General features: G+C 31.1%; 1 protein-coding gene across 2 annotated transcripts in view; it reads left to right on the top strand.

The window, feature by feature from the left end:
- Positions 1-14,885, top strand: part of LOC115876826 (neurotrimin-like) — a 167,587-nt gene that overhangs the window by 139,242 nt on the left and 13,460 nt on the right. The gene's annotated exons all lie outside the window — the stretch shown is intronic.

Here is a 14,885-nt window from a genome sequence, read left to right on the forward strand (position 1 = left end):
AGCAACTTTGTTATTTTAAATGGAACACCGGGTATATTATTACATTTTTCGAAACTACTTTCATATCTCATAATTTTTTTATTCTAACCTATACCTATATCTAACAGTTTTCGAGATAAAAAATAAAAGATGTGTAAAATTAACAAAAACATGAACTTGAAACAGCGTTGGATAAATAATAAATTCGGCATATTGAAAGCTGAAGTTTGTCTTATAGGTTAAGGAAAGTCGACATATTCGATCTGTCTTGATCGCCTGATTGGATATTAAACAGGGAGATCAACAAAGTATTTATTTCCGTTGATGGTACTAACGTGCCATCGCTGTGAATCACCCTATATAGCTCCTTATACATCTCGAATGACAAATATATCGAATATATAAGAGCAATTATGATAGTAAAATGCACGTAAAGACGTTGACAGAAATGAGGAATTACTCCAGAAATTTGTATGGTTAAATGAGAAGTATTCAAAACAAGATTTCGTTTATTTATCAGTTGAACGTTCAAATAGTATACAAGCCAAGATATTTCGAATTTCCTAGGGTAAATACGAGCATTTGTGGATGCCCGAATGAAAATATTCTTCATATTGCTCCATTCCGAGAGTTCTTTGATCTGTACAATATAATGGCGTATGTAAGACTGATTTGTTATTTGTTATAGGAAATATTTTCTCAGATTGTCCGCTTAATCGAAATTTTCCATTTTCTATTTTAAAGTGAGCCTATCTTAAAAGCTATAAAACATTCGATCCAGATTATAAAAGCAAGTTCGCCTTAAATGTAACGATATTTCAAATTTAAAATCACGTTTTGCAGAAAGATGAAGGAAAAAAACTTGGCCACGGGCAAACAAGCACCCTCTTTGACTTTTAAAGCAACTAAAATTCATAAGATATGAAATACAGCTGTACATCTGTTCGCTTTATTGTTGTATAGAAGTTTTCTTAGCGAATTACTTTTCTTTCATGCGGATAGCACATATATACGACAGACTGCTTGTCCAAGTATCTATTTTTACAGCAAATCGCTTTATAAATGGATAATTTATCGTTTGCAAACCCGTCATTTTTCGAAAATTATTTATTTCCTGTAAACAATAAATATAAAGGTGTCGAAAAACGTTTTTCATATTATATTTATGATACTTTGACTTTTTGGAGTAAAGAAAACATATTTCATGTTTAGTCTATTAATTTTCTTGTAATTTATAGTTGTTAATTACTATTTGATTTCCTGTCAAATATTATTAATTTAAAAGTTCACAGAGATGTTTTTGACTCTTACACAAACCTGTTTTTGTGTAAGTTTTATAAAACAGTTTTCCGCGTTTCAAATAATTAAAAATTACATTTAAAGAAATCGCATAAAAAACTTTCGAACTTCTCCTTGCAATATAAAAATTAATGTAGCAAAGGAAATGACGTTGTTTTTACAAAGTGACAGATAGATTTTTAACTGAAAAAGTAATAGTTTGATTCCAAGCCGTTTTATCATCCAATTACAGCCAATTTATGGAAAAATAATCGCTCCGAATTGCTTTAGGGTAGTTTACGACAATGTTATTAGATCTAACCATCCTGATCCTCCAACATTAATGTCTCTGATGAAAAATAAAACCATCCAGCAAGTCTTGTATAGCAAACCAAAGTTCCTCTTTGAGCCCTAACGACTAGCTTCCCTATATTCTATAATAGACCGTGAGCATATGTTTGACCTAAAAGATTTTGTAAATGTTTAAATGTTTTACTAACTATATTACTATGAAAGAACACACTAAAAAGTGTAATTTGACGAAATAATAAGCACACAATTCTAGTACCTACAGATTGCACTGCATGTAGTTATTTATAAGTTTTTTACTTATATATGTTATGTAACGTACATTCACAATAAATAAAATCATAATATCGATGGTTATGATTCCCTTTTCTTTCTTTTATGCTAGGTTGAGTACGAGCGCTCGGACTACGGAGGTGTTCGACAGTCTGTATCGGTTATATTGTTATTATCGCTTTACTCGGAAAAAAAGAAGCCGCAAAGCCAAAAAATATCAGGGAATAACGGCACATATGGCGCGTTATTACAGAATGATCACAGTAAGGAGTAAAAGTCAGCAAGCAAACTATCTAGCCTTTCGTCCGAGTCAAACTGTTGCTATAGCGACGACACGTGTTGAGCATGATGTTATTTTGTAAATCTTGTCACGTCGTAAGTTGAAAAAGGACCTCTGGGAAGAAGCACAACGAGACAAGAAGGCACTAAGATGGGTTTATATGTTTCGGCTTTTGGTTAGGCTTTAGAAACTAGATACAATGCCAGGAATAATAGTAAACTGAATGTCTCCATTGTTTTTGTATAGGAAATATACTCCTTTCTTATTTTGCAGGAGGAATGCCCGAGACACAAAAAAACAAGCACATCCTGTAAATTTTGTTTGGTATTTTTGAATAAAAAAGACATTTTCTTTATTATTACTTTTTAATATGCCAAGATACAAAATCTAACTTGCTGCATTTCGAGCGACTTCAAACTTTACATAACACTTGAATTCGGTGTGAATTGGATTTTATAGAGCTGTTGTAGACGTCAGTAGCAAGCGCGTCACACGTACTTCCAGACACAAGCTTCAAGCTAAAGAGCATTTACTTGCGCGACTAATCTTTTGAATATCTTGGATTAGGCGAGGATGTATATTATTTTAGGTGGTTAGGATAACATATTTTGCCATGTCAATTTTCATACCTTAATTTTCACTCTCATACGTACAAAGCAATGGTGAAACATCAATTTTTAGTTTTTTCTCTTTTATACATTCTCAACGTTGTTATATCACACCGTACACAGAGTAATTAAATGGCAATTATACAAAAGGCAATTTTCGAATTTTTATTTGCCATACTAGAGATACAGGGTGTCCCAGAAATAAGTGCAAGTATTTTAACTGGTAGTATAGTTCGACGTCAGATGACACGCCCATGTTTTTTTTGTGATAAAAAAATGTTGAAAATTTTATATTTTTCTTGACATTTTCCGAAAAATATTGAAAACTTTTGAGTGCTGCTTGTTCAGTTTCCAAAAATTTGTTTATAGTGCTTTGAGAGAATGCAATGCTGCCCCCTACGTTATCCACATTCTGTATATTTATAAGTTATAAGTTCACGTTATTTTTAAATTCCTACAAAAAAAAATATTTAAATTAATTTTATTCACTAAGATTTTTTAAACATTGTAAATTACTATTAAGTATAGTGCAACGTCTACTGTATTTTAAATATTTTTTTTACAGTTTAGTAAACTGAAATAATGAAACTAAATAAGGGTCAATTATAGCAGCTTTGCAACAGTTCACAATCAGCGCCCTCTATTAGATATGTAAATAGTCAACGTTTGACCTACATTTAAACAGATCAGCTGATATTTTTAGATTATATATATTATATAGATATTTTAGAGATTCTGGTAATTGCTTGGTATTTTTTAATTGCTGCCGGCGGTTCTCAAAATGTTGCCATTATTTTTTTTAAATTTCAAAGTTAAACAACTCGATTATTATTAATTTATTTTAAAAATGTTAAACATCCTTTAAAATACTTGCACTTATTTGTGAGACACCCCGTATAGAGAATTTTTAGAAACCCCATCAAAAACCATTTTCTGTCGTAGATAAAATCCGATCTGAAATATCGAAATTTTTAATTCAAAAGTAGCTGCAGGAAGTTACGTTTGCAGAACAAGAATGAGGTCTGGAATAGTAGAAAAATCCCGAGAACAGCTAAATATGTGCTTGAGCGGCAAATTTTATAATTTCGATGTTCGACTTCTCAATCGTGGTTAGTTAGCGACGTTTTTTTGCCTTATTTTGAACCTGAATCGGAAAAATATATCCAGAAAGTATGTTTCCGAACTGAATACATCGTTATTGGCGTGATTTCCGATTTTCAAAATTTAATTATAAACTTAGGCATCAACTAAACATCTAAGAGTAAATTTTATAAGTAAAACTTTTAACTATTAAATACAATAATTTATTAATATTAGTAATAAACACTTTCAGTAAAAATCGTTCGGTATTTATTTTCTGTCAATAAATATATCTGATTGAAATTAAACTTCATATATTATCGCTGTGCAAATAGATTCCAGTTTCTAAGATACTTGTCCCAATTTTGTTTATTAATAGAGGTCTATTAGATTTGTATTTTGCGGGGTAATAGATTTATCGCGTCACCCTAGACATTATATAAAATAATCATGGCTGAGGAAACTGCCTTCCCATGGTAACAGGTATAGGCGCATTTGTATGTAGCACAATTGTAGAGCATATATACATATATATACATACACCTGTTCAATCGATTTTAGTTGATCAAATTATGTTGGGAAGGTGCATAAATTGTCTAAGCTCTCTCCGTTGAATATGCAGATCAGTTCGAAAACTTATGTTGATTGTCTTTTAATGCTTGTTAACGTAATTATTCTAATATTCGCACCTTGATTTAATTCCGGCTTTAGTTAAAGATATGACTGATGGCTAAAACTAATTCTGAATAAGCAAATAATTATAAAAACAAGTCCATCTATCTCAAACCAAGGAAACATCAATAATACATAACGAAAAGAAGGCTCTTGTTCTGCGATGTTTTTAGTTGGGAAAAGTTTGGCTGTGGTGCGATAATAGTTGCCGCAGGTGCTACACCATGTCGTCTCCGAAAGCCCACATGTCAACATGTTGTGACCAACCAAATGACGGTATTATTTTACCATAATTATGCAGATCGCTTCCACCAGTTTGTCGGTATTTTAATATTTAAATTCCTCTCGCACTATTTAGCCGTACGATATCAAATCGTTTTATAATTAAATTTGTCCAAACGATTTCATATATTTTATCGATTGTTACACATTGAAATATTTTAGAAATTGCGACTTTGCGTTATTCACTAAATTATTCTTAAATAACATATAAGTATAAATAAAACAATTTATAAATTCAAATATTAAATATATGTCTCTCATAATCTTATGAATTATGATATAAAATTAGCATATTATTAAAAATAGAAGAATTTTTGATATTTTAATGTATCGATTTATCGCTAGAAAATGCTAAACAGTATTTTAGAATGCAGTTTTTCCATCAATATCCGTGAACTTAACAATAAATCCGTCACAAGTCCACAAACTCACGGACATTAATTTAATGGAGTTATAAACATATTGTATTACTCTTTTATATACCATATTACTCGAAATATATTATTATTTTATACAGAAAATAAAGTGACACATCATAAAATTATTTAACTGTTGTCTGTTTAAAAAATAATCGCAATGGTTTTGAGTATTTAGATGCCAATCAACTAACGCTTTTATGTATGTCACTTTATTTTATAATCAAATAATTTTTTCATTAATATACTGTGTTAATATTTTGGAGCGCTGTGAGAACTTTATGTTTATTTTAAATCGTTTTTCGTCTAAAAAGAGGATCGGGGAATAAAATTGCCAGATTTGGAATAAGCTCCTGCTAAAAATCGCTTATAAAGGAAATAAAAAAATTATCGTTGATGAATATTTGACTTACCATTTGGTCACTAATAATGCCCACCAAAACGTTGACGAATTTTTCTGGTCATTGACTAGTCCTCTGTCGTTTGGTGACTAGTCTGTCTGGTCTGTCTGGTAAAGAGTAACTATACTAATTTTCAGCTCAATCTGCCGCGTAGTATTGTAGTCAGTCAGTGCCAAATCGTTTTAATATAAATAGATTTCGATAATCGAAAGCGCAAACAGTTCATTAAAAAATGACTTTGCAAATGTAAGTAGAAGTATAAATAGGGAGAAAGTTTAAGTGTTCAAAGCCGTTCGGCTAGGGAATCCAATTTTTTTGTCATGTAGCGCGGCTTTATCATAAAAAACGACGCCGGCGTTGAAATTTTTTCGTGATAGGAGCTGTAATAGGAGCAGAATGATGCGGCAGCTCCCAACCGGCTTATGTGAAGGCCCGGCCGACTTGACAAATGGAAGTCTCGTGTCGCTCCGGCCGGGTATTTAGTAGATAATTTGAATGATCCACTAGCGGACGTGATGCCATGTTGAGATTGGGACAATAATCTGGCCTACGTCGATGCGGCACCGGACACTTCCGCTCAATTATTTGGTTTCCGGTTTAACTATTCAACTATCATATATTTTACAAACTATTAAACATTTAATTGACCCTGTTGTTCCTCTATCTCGCATTGATTATCGCTCTATATCATGTTGCGCTTCGGTAACCCTAATACCACACGTATTTCTAAGAATTTTAATCTACGAATTTATTTTAATTTTAGAGCATGATACAAAAAATGTTAAACTATGTATAGTACTTTATAATATATTTTCTAACTTTGTAAACTTTGCGATAAAATTATGAAAATTTCAGTATTTGTAGGAAATGTTATGTACTCTTATAATATATAAATATATAAATGCTTACATGCTTCGATTTTGTGAGAAAATCGATTATATGAATCCTAGTTTTTTTAGCGATTTTTGATCGCCGTGAAAATATTGCCTATATCCAGTATAGTACTCGTAAGACCTGAATAGCTGTATTTACGAACTCTACACCTTTTAATTAGTCAATAATAGCAGTTTTATGAAAATTGGTGACTAGATCCAAATCGCCAATTTTCATGAATATATGTATGAAAAAGTCGAAAAAATACCAAATTTTTGGCTATTTTTTACACATCTTCAAAAACCTTAGAAACATAGTTAACATAACTATAACATTATAAAAATTTCCGCATTTATAGGAAATTTTATGTAGACTCTGAGTATATCCACCATTAAAGGCTTAGAAGTGTTGGTTTTGTGAGAAAATTCATTTTATGGACTTGTTCTTTTTTGATGATGGTTAAAACGTCTCCTACATCCATTACCGTCCTCTAAGACTACAATGGCCTATATTTTCTTATTCTACACCTTTTAGTTAGTAAATAACAGCAGTTTCAACAAAATCGGTGACATGACAAAAATCGCCAATTTTCATGACTGGAAAGTCGAAAACTTCCAATTTTTTTGGCAATTTTATAAACACATATTCAAGGCGCTCACAAATATAGTAAACATTGTGATAAAATTATAAAAATTTTAAAATTTATAGGAAACTTCATGTACTTTTAGAATATATAAAACTTTAAAGGCTTAAATGCTTTGGTTTTGTAAGAAAATCGATTCTTTCAGCCCTTATTATCGAATGATTTTTCAAGGTTGAAATTAGTAGAAATGTACTTGTATGGTCATAACGGCCCACATTTACGTATTCTACGTCTTCTAGTTTGTAAATATCAAGCGTTTAATAAGAATCGGTGACATGATCAAAATTGAAAATTTTTGTAAGTAATACGTATTGAAAAATGGGAAAGGCGTCAATTTTTTGCTATTTTCTAATCTCAAGTAGATCATTTTCATTTGCTTTTAATTTTATTTTCAATTTCAACTTTGCAGGGGGTATATAGCTTAAGGGTATAGTTATTGTCTATTAATAGTTTCTCCAACAGTGAATCGGGGAAACCTTCCAATTTAGTTATTTGGTTTCCGATCCAACACCATTCAACTATCATTTATATAACGAACTATTAAACATTTAATGCTTCGTGTTGTCACAGCCTGGATTGTTTAATAATGTTCTCGCACAACACGACACGTACACAATCAAAGCCTTGAAGTTATTTAAATTTTATTAATCTGCTCAATTATTTGCTACTAAAAAATGTTAATAGGATAAAAACGATTTATAAAAATTACTAGAATTTATTGTGTGTGTATATCTTAATAGGATATTTGTAATCTGGCTCTAATGTCATAACGTCGAGAAAGTGTGAAACCAATATAAAGTTTTCCAGCTTCTAGGGAATTTTGTAAATTACATTTTTAGAACTTTGCTCTTATAGACTTAAGCGTGCTTGGTATTTTAAGAGACGATTTGAATGTATATGTAACGGAATAAATAAAAAGAAAATTAATAAAAAGCTAGATTTATATCTATACAATAATTATTAAATCACACTTTAGATATATATATATCTGAAAGAGATTTTAATTGATAATATTTTAGAATATCGTAAAGTTGTTGTAAATCAAGTCAGAGAGTACAAAGCACTCGTTTAAATTAAAATCACTAGGAATTAAAAGCCAGAAGAGATATCTATAGCATTGGAAAGCTCAGACGGTCGACTGAGAGTTTTTCTGTTCGAAGGAAAGGAAAAAATAAATAAAAAGATGTTGATATAAATTGCAACAGAAAGGGGACCTGATTTACAGACATCTCCCGCGCACCAACTTAACATTTTCATTTTTCTGGTTTCATATTCTCGCACTCCACGTATTTTAAAATAAATCATCTTATAACACCTTAGGATCTCCCGAGGATAATATTATATTTCTCTTAGTCAAACTTTTATTATTTTAACTGTAAACAGCGAGATACAAACAACCGGGTTCTTCTTCGGTTAGTTTAAAATGTACGAGCACATTTTTTTCCACATAACGAAAAATACTAAAAATTACCATATGTTTAGTATTTAATGCTTTTCAATTTATCCGTAACCTAGAATGGGAATCCTGCAACGGTTTAAGACGCTAGAAAAAAAATCTCAAAACTTACGACCGGGAAAATTTTTTTCATGATTTAAGTTAAGTAAGAATAATCTTCGGATTGTCACGGGGTTTCTTAACAGGAAACTGTCTCCTCAATGAACACCTCAGTAGATTGAAGCTAAGAAACAACGGCGAATGCAGATTCTGTGGGAAAAATTGGGAAACACCAGAAAACCTCATCACTGAGTGCGCCGAGACGACAATCATTCGTACCATACACTTTGGTACGACTGATATCGGAGATGGAGAACTAACCTGTGTAAAACCGTCTCAGATACTGGATTTTGTCAAAGCCCTAAGACTGTATGATGAGTTATAACTCAAGAAAGGGGAACACAATAGATCTGTAAGGTCCCGGTGATTAACCTCCCTTCCATACGCTCTACATTCTACAATCATCCTCAACAGGGGTGGATGGGCCATATGGGAAAACGGGAAAATTCCCGGTATACCGGTGGAAAAATGGGCCGGTGGGCCGGTCCCGATCAGAACTCAAAAAAGATTGGATTAGCAAATTAAATGGTAAATCTTCTAACTAAAGTGACGTAAGATCCTTAGTGATCCATAACTAACTAATCAATTTGTATTAGTATAATCGTCAGTTGCTTTTAAACATAAACACCAATTTGTAAAATAACTATTGTAAAATTTCTTTCTCTGTGACATTTTTAATTTTAATAATCATCTGCTGTTTGTTCGGTTTGAAAATTTTTATTATACAAGGTGAGTCTATAAGTGCAAATATTTTCAGGGCTAGTAGATCTCAAAAAAATAAACATAACATATTCTCTTTATCCAGTCGAGTTATTAATGTTTGGAAATTTAAAAAATAGATTTATTTTTAAAAAAAATTGAGCCACCTCAATTTTTCGGTATTTGCATCTCTTTTAGTGCCGTAATATCAGAGATTAAGAAACTATACCGTGGGAAAATTTGCGGTGAACAAGTTCTAAAAAGTTTTCTAAAATATACAGGAACATTTGAAAGAAAATGCTCGATTTTTAACATCTTTTTTTACAAAAAAAACTCATAGACGTGTTCCTGGGGTCGAAATATACCATACCTGAAAATATTTGCACTTATTTAAGACTCACCCTGTATAGTTTTACCCACTATTCTTTTATTAATAACTAATAAATATGACTGACTGGCAGCAAAAAAAAAGAAGAATGAATAGCATTAGGTAAATTTAAATAGTCTCGATCTAAATGTATACTAAGAATACGGTAGCATAGATTGACAACTGGGGGCCTCGGTGCAATATTTTTTTCGAGCTCCCCTTTGTAAAAAGGTAAGCGAATTTGACGCGAACTCTGCGGTTGACGGAGGTTGTTTAAAATGTTGCTAAAATGAATTTGCTAAAAATTACTGAGACAGCAGAGAAGAATTAAATAAGGTTTAAACTAGATTAGATAATAAAATATTAATATGTCTCGAACATCCAAATATTCTTATTTTCGACTGTAACATAGCATTACATCAGAACATATCCACTGCCTAGGTATTGCCTAGGTTTTTTTCTTTTGATTCATGGCATTATCATACAAGATGCCAAATGTAGAAAAGTATAGAGGAAAAGTTTCGTGATAAGAACTATATAATAACCTAAAAAATGCTACAGTTTTAATGGCGACTGCGATTCAGTCAAAAACACAGGAATACGAGGAGGTTGCTGCTGTAGCAGAAAAGAGAGATTTTCTTTCTACAATGAGTAAAAAAGTATATATCCGAAAAGCTAAAAGTAATGTATTTCACAGAGGATTGGGCCAGCTTAACTGAATGAATCAGGAAGTCTTAAATTTCTCAAAATCGTGACTCAAAATTGTAGCCTATTCAAGATCAAATTACCGTTATCGATAATGGAAATAAAGCAGTAGAACCCTGAAAACTGAGCCATTTTGTAGTAAAAATTCAGATGTCCGACCCAATATCGGTTTTACGAAAATTTTGATCAAGACAATTCAATTAAAAAAAAACGCAGGCAAAGAGCAAAAGAGCTGTTTCGGACGAGCGAAAACACCCTTACTTATATATTAATAAATAAAATATGTTTCTTCGTTATGGTCGTTTTGTTTTTGTGGATTTGGGCCGGTTGCCTGTTTTTCCGGGGCCGGTTTCCACTTCCCCATCCACCCCTGATCTTCAATACAATTTTTAGGAATACATAAAACCTTCTTTTGCAATTAAAATAAAATTTCTGTATACAGGGTGGTCCAAGCTGTATTCGGGAAACTTCGATAGCATATTCTACACATAAAAGTAAGTAAATATACATTTATGTCCTAAAATGCTTAGATTCTGAGATACATTTTTAATTAGAGCTTTTCAAAATAATTTGTGAAGCAACGCTAATATTTGGTTAGGTTAATTGGGAAATAATAAATGTTTCCATTCAACAGTTTTCTATAGGTACGGATGAAAATTTGATTTGGTTTTAAAAAATCTAGGTGGCGGCCCCTACAAGTAGGAATCACATTGACATCTAAGTCAAATTTCCCATGTCAAAAAACTCGAAGACAGCAATTTCCATACAAATATTGACGTTAGTTCAGAATTTATTTGGAAAAAATTGAAATCAAAATGAAACTTCTACACCCTGTATCTCCAAAACGAAACATTTTAGAACATACATTTATACGAACTTTTTACCTATTTTTATCGGTAAAATATGCTGTGGAAGTTTCCCGAATACAATTAGAACCACCCTGTATTTAAGAAGAGATTTGACTATTTTGTAATGTATAAAATGTTACGATAGAGATGTTGCGTTTCAATAAAAAAAAAACGTCTACGGCGTGTAAATTTCAAACAGTAAAATAGGTTTAAAAGTGCCAGTGCTAAATGGAAGTTTTTCTGACACGTTTTCCGCAATATAAACCCTTAAAAATGTTCGGAAGGGGAAAAAGAAAAAGTGTGTATGGAAATACACTTTCATTGGCGTACGTCAGGAGTGAAATTCGTCGATCAGATGACATTTCTTCTTCAGTGGCAATATAAAGGATCGGCGACAAATTTCACGGCGCTCAAGCCAGTCGTTCAACACCGTATCTAATCGAGTTGTACCATTCAATCAGTGTCACTGTTCAAATCCAGCAATTCATCAACGATAAAATGAAAATGAATATGTCTCCATGCGCGCCGAATTGTCACATCGTGGTTGTGCTGAGGTCGTGGCATAGCCGGCGCTGATTACTAGACTTAACTAGTTCAGTAGCGTCGGAATAATTCCAATTAGAATAATAACGTTAACGAGGAAATGACCATACAGTCATACTACATATTAACCGGTATACCACATAATTCTCTATCTCATTATACATACTTTATATTGGGAAACTTTATACAGATTTCACGCTTTCCGACGTTATATACCTGTGGTTTAAATCAAGGGATTTTTATATTTTTATCGTTGATTTAAATAAAAAATCAACTTTTTTAAAACTTTATAATAAATCGAAAAAGAACTGTAAAAGTATAAAAATGTGTCTTAGAAAACTAAAAAAATATTTCAATAACAGATATACCCTATATCTATTCATCAAATAAAATGTTATCCTTGCTATTGTAACGTTTAATTACTTTTAATAAGTCGGAAAATAATATTAGAATATATATTCATATCTATTCATCTCAATCATTCGTTTCGAATACATTTCATTGTGCAGAACTAGGTTCTTCTGATGTTAGATTATATCTTCATTCCGAGAATCTATAATCGTTGTCAGAAAATATGCTCTTTTTTGAAACAGCTGTACCGTTGATCAAGATAACTTCCCCTTCTCCAATTTATCTTCTAGTTTTTATCTTCTACTTTCCAAATTTCTACCGACATTTAAATCTGCAGTAAATATTTTACACTTTGACATTAAATAATACTAATTTCATTCTCGACTCTTCTGATATAGAGAATATATCTTCATTCCCGAAAATCTATAATCGTTGTCAGAAAATATGTTGTTTTTTTTTTGAAACGTTGATATGTTTCCAAATTCTTACCGACCGACATTTTGATTTGCAGTAAGTACTTTACACTTTGACATTAGATAATACTATTTTCATTCTCGACTTAAGACTATTTCCGAACAATAGTGTATTGTTTTATTAGGAGTGTAAAAATTATACTTTTTTACAATTTCCTACAAATACTGAAATTTTTCAAAATGTTTACTATTTTTATAAGCATTTTAACATGTCACAAATTTTCAACTTTTTGCCACACATATTCGCTCAAGCCACTGATATTTATGAAACTTCTGTTATTGTGCCCTAAATTTTAGATGTACGAACGCTTAACCTAATTTACTTAAGAAAAGTCCTGTAGATCAATCATTAAACAAAATTAATACAAAAAATAAAAAAATATATATTATCTGTTTATGTTTTTACAACAAATTGCAATTTGGCAGTAAAGCAAATGTGTGCTAAAAAGTGGTTTATGGTTTGTTAAAACTCTTTGCTTTTATGAAAGGCATTGGGCATATCACGGAGAGCCAACGATTGGTCAGAAATACTAAACGCGTCCTATTTTGCCTCAACTCTCTTTTTAATATCCCCGAATCGTATGTTCGGTGTAACCAGTCGCCTAACTCTTTGTCCTATTTTTTCGTTTCCTTCTCGGTCAAAACAAATAACCCAGACATTTATTCTTACATAATATATTTTCTTTAAAGGATATATCGAAATTCCCTGTCTCCTTTTATATTCCTTTTGAATTTTGGCTTAACAGTTTTACCATTCTGGAGAAAACATAACAAAATGTGGAAGACAAAAATCAGGTCACATTCAATAACAAATTTTTTGGTATGTTAGTTTTACATTAATATACATCTCTTCAAATAAGTCCTAAGGATATTTCGCCACTTGCGCTGTAAGAAAATCTAAAAAATAAAATAAGCAGTGAATTTACTATAAACTAATAATTTACTAATAAACAAATTTGCCTAACGGACAAAAAAATGCTTAACGGTTCGGGAACTAAAAAAAAACACAAGGAACAAAGAAAAAAACTTTTTAAAATATCTAAGTACAACTATTCAAGAACACTTTTTTTTCAACAGATACATCTATAAAAACCGTTGACGTTTTGTTAAAACGACATTATATCAAGTTAAACTTCAAAATTAACAATTACTACCTGATAACAATCAATTATTTAGTGAACCTCTACAGCTGTCTGAGCAAGACATTTATTTATGTTAGACTGTTGTAAAAAAGCCTCTTTTATTTTTTGTTTAGAGGCTATCGCTTCTTTCATAATAATTATTGCATTATTAAAATCTACTCTGTGCTCTGTGTCTCATGCATGATGACAAATGATTTGTGAAAATCGCCCTTTCTTAAAAATAATCTTTATGTTCTTTAATTCGGAAATTTAAGGGTCTAGAGGTTTCACCAATATAAAATTTATAACATTAACATGGTATTTTGTATATTACATTTTTTGTTTATTGTCCAATGTTCATTGGTTTAGTGTGGGTTAAAATGGATCTAAGTGTATTTTGTGTTTTGAAGGATGTTCTTATGTTATATTGTTTTCCTATCCTTCTTATTTTTTCCGAAACGCCTCGTATGGATGGAATTGTAAGTTGCATATCTTATGTATTGTGTGTATTCTGCCTATGGTTTGGGTTTTTTTTATCAATATATTTTTGATGTGATTTATATCTTTGTTTAGTGAATTTTTGTCCGATCATATTATTTTTTCCCTATCATATAAACTTATAACACCTTTTTTACTTTTTTTGAAGAGATGAATCCTCCAAAAAATATAAACATTTTTTGTTAATAAACCTACCATAACATAGTTCAGTACAAAATATAGAATGAATTTTATAGACTACTGAATTTTTATAATATAACTGAAACTAATTATTATTTGTAACAATTTTAACTGACTGACTCAGTCTATCAATAATGTATTTGTTATTATACCTCCGAACATAATATCCCCTAATCAAAATGGAAATATTTGATTCCATATTAAATGACCAATTTAAATCCGTATCCAAATCAATAGGTATATATAGGTTCAGGATTATAATTAAGATACAAATGATGGATTACAGCTAAACCCAAATCATCTAATACTTGTATACCTTCCTAATAACAATCACTTATTCAAAATGTACCTATTAGTTTTATAGTTTAGGTTTAATTACAATTTAATAATACCACAATTTGAGAAAATTATGAACAAAAATATAAATATTCATGAAACATGTGCTGTTTTC

The sequence above is a fragment of the Sitophilus oryzae genome, unplaced genomic scaffold (assembly GCF_002938485.1).
Source record: "Sitophilus oryzae breed Bouriz unplaced genomic scaffold, Soryzae_2.0 scaffold_1440_pilon_pilon, whole genome shotgun sequence".
NCBI lineage: Eukaryota > Metazoa > Arthropoda > Insecta > Coleoptera > Curculionidae > Sitophilus > Sitophilus oryzae.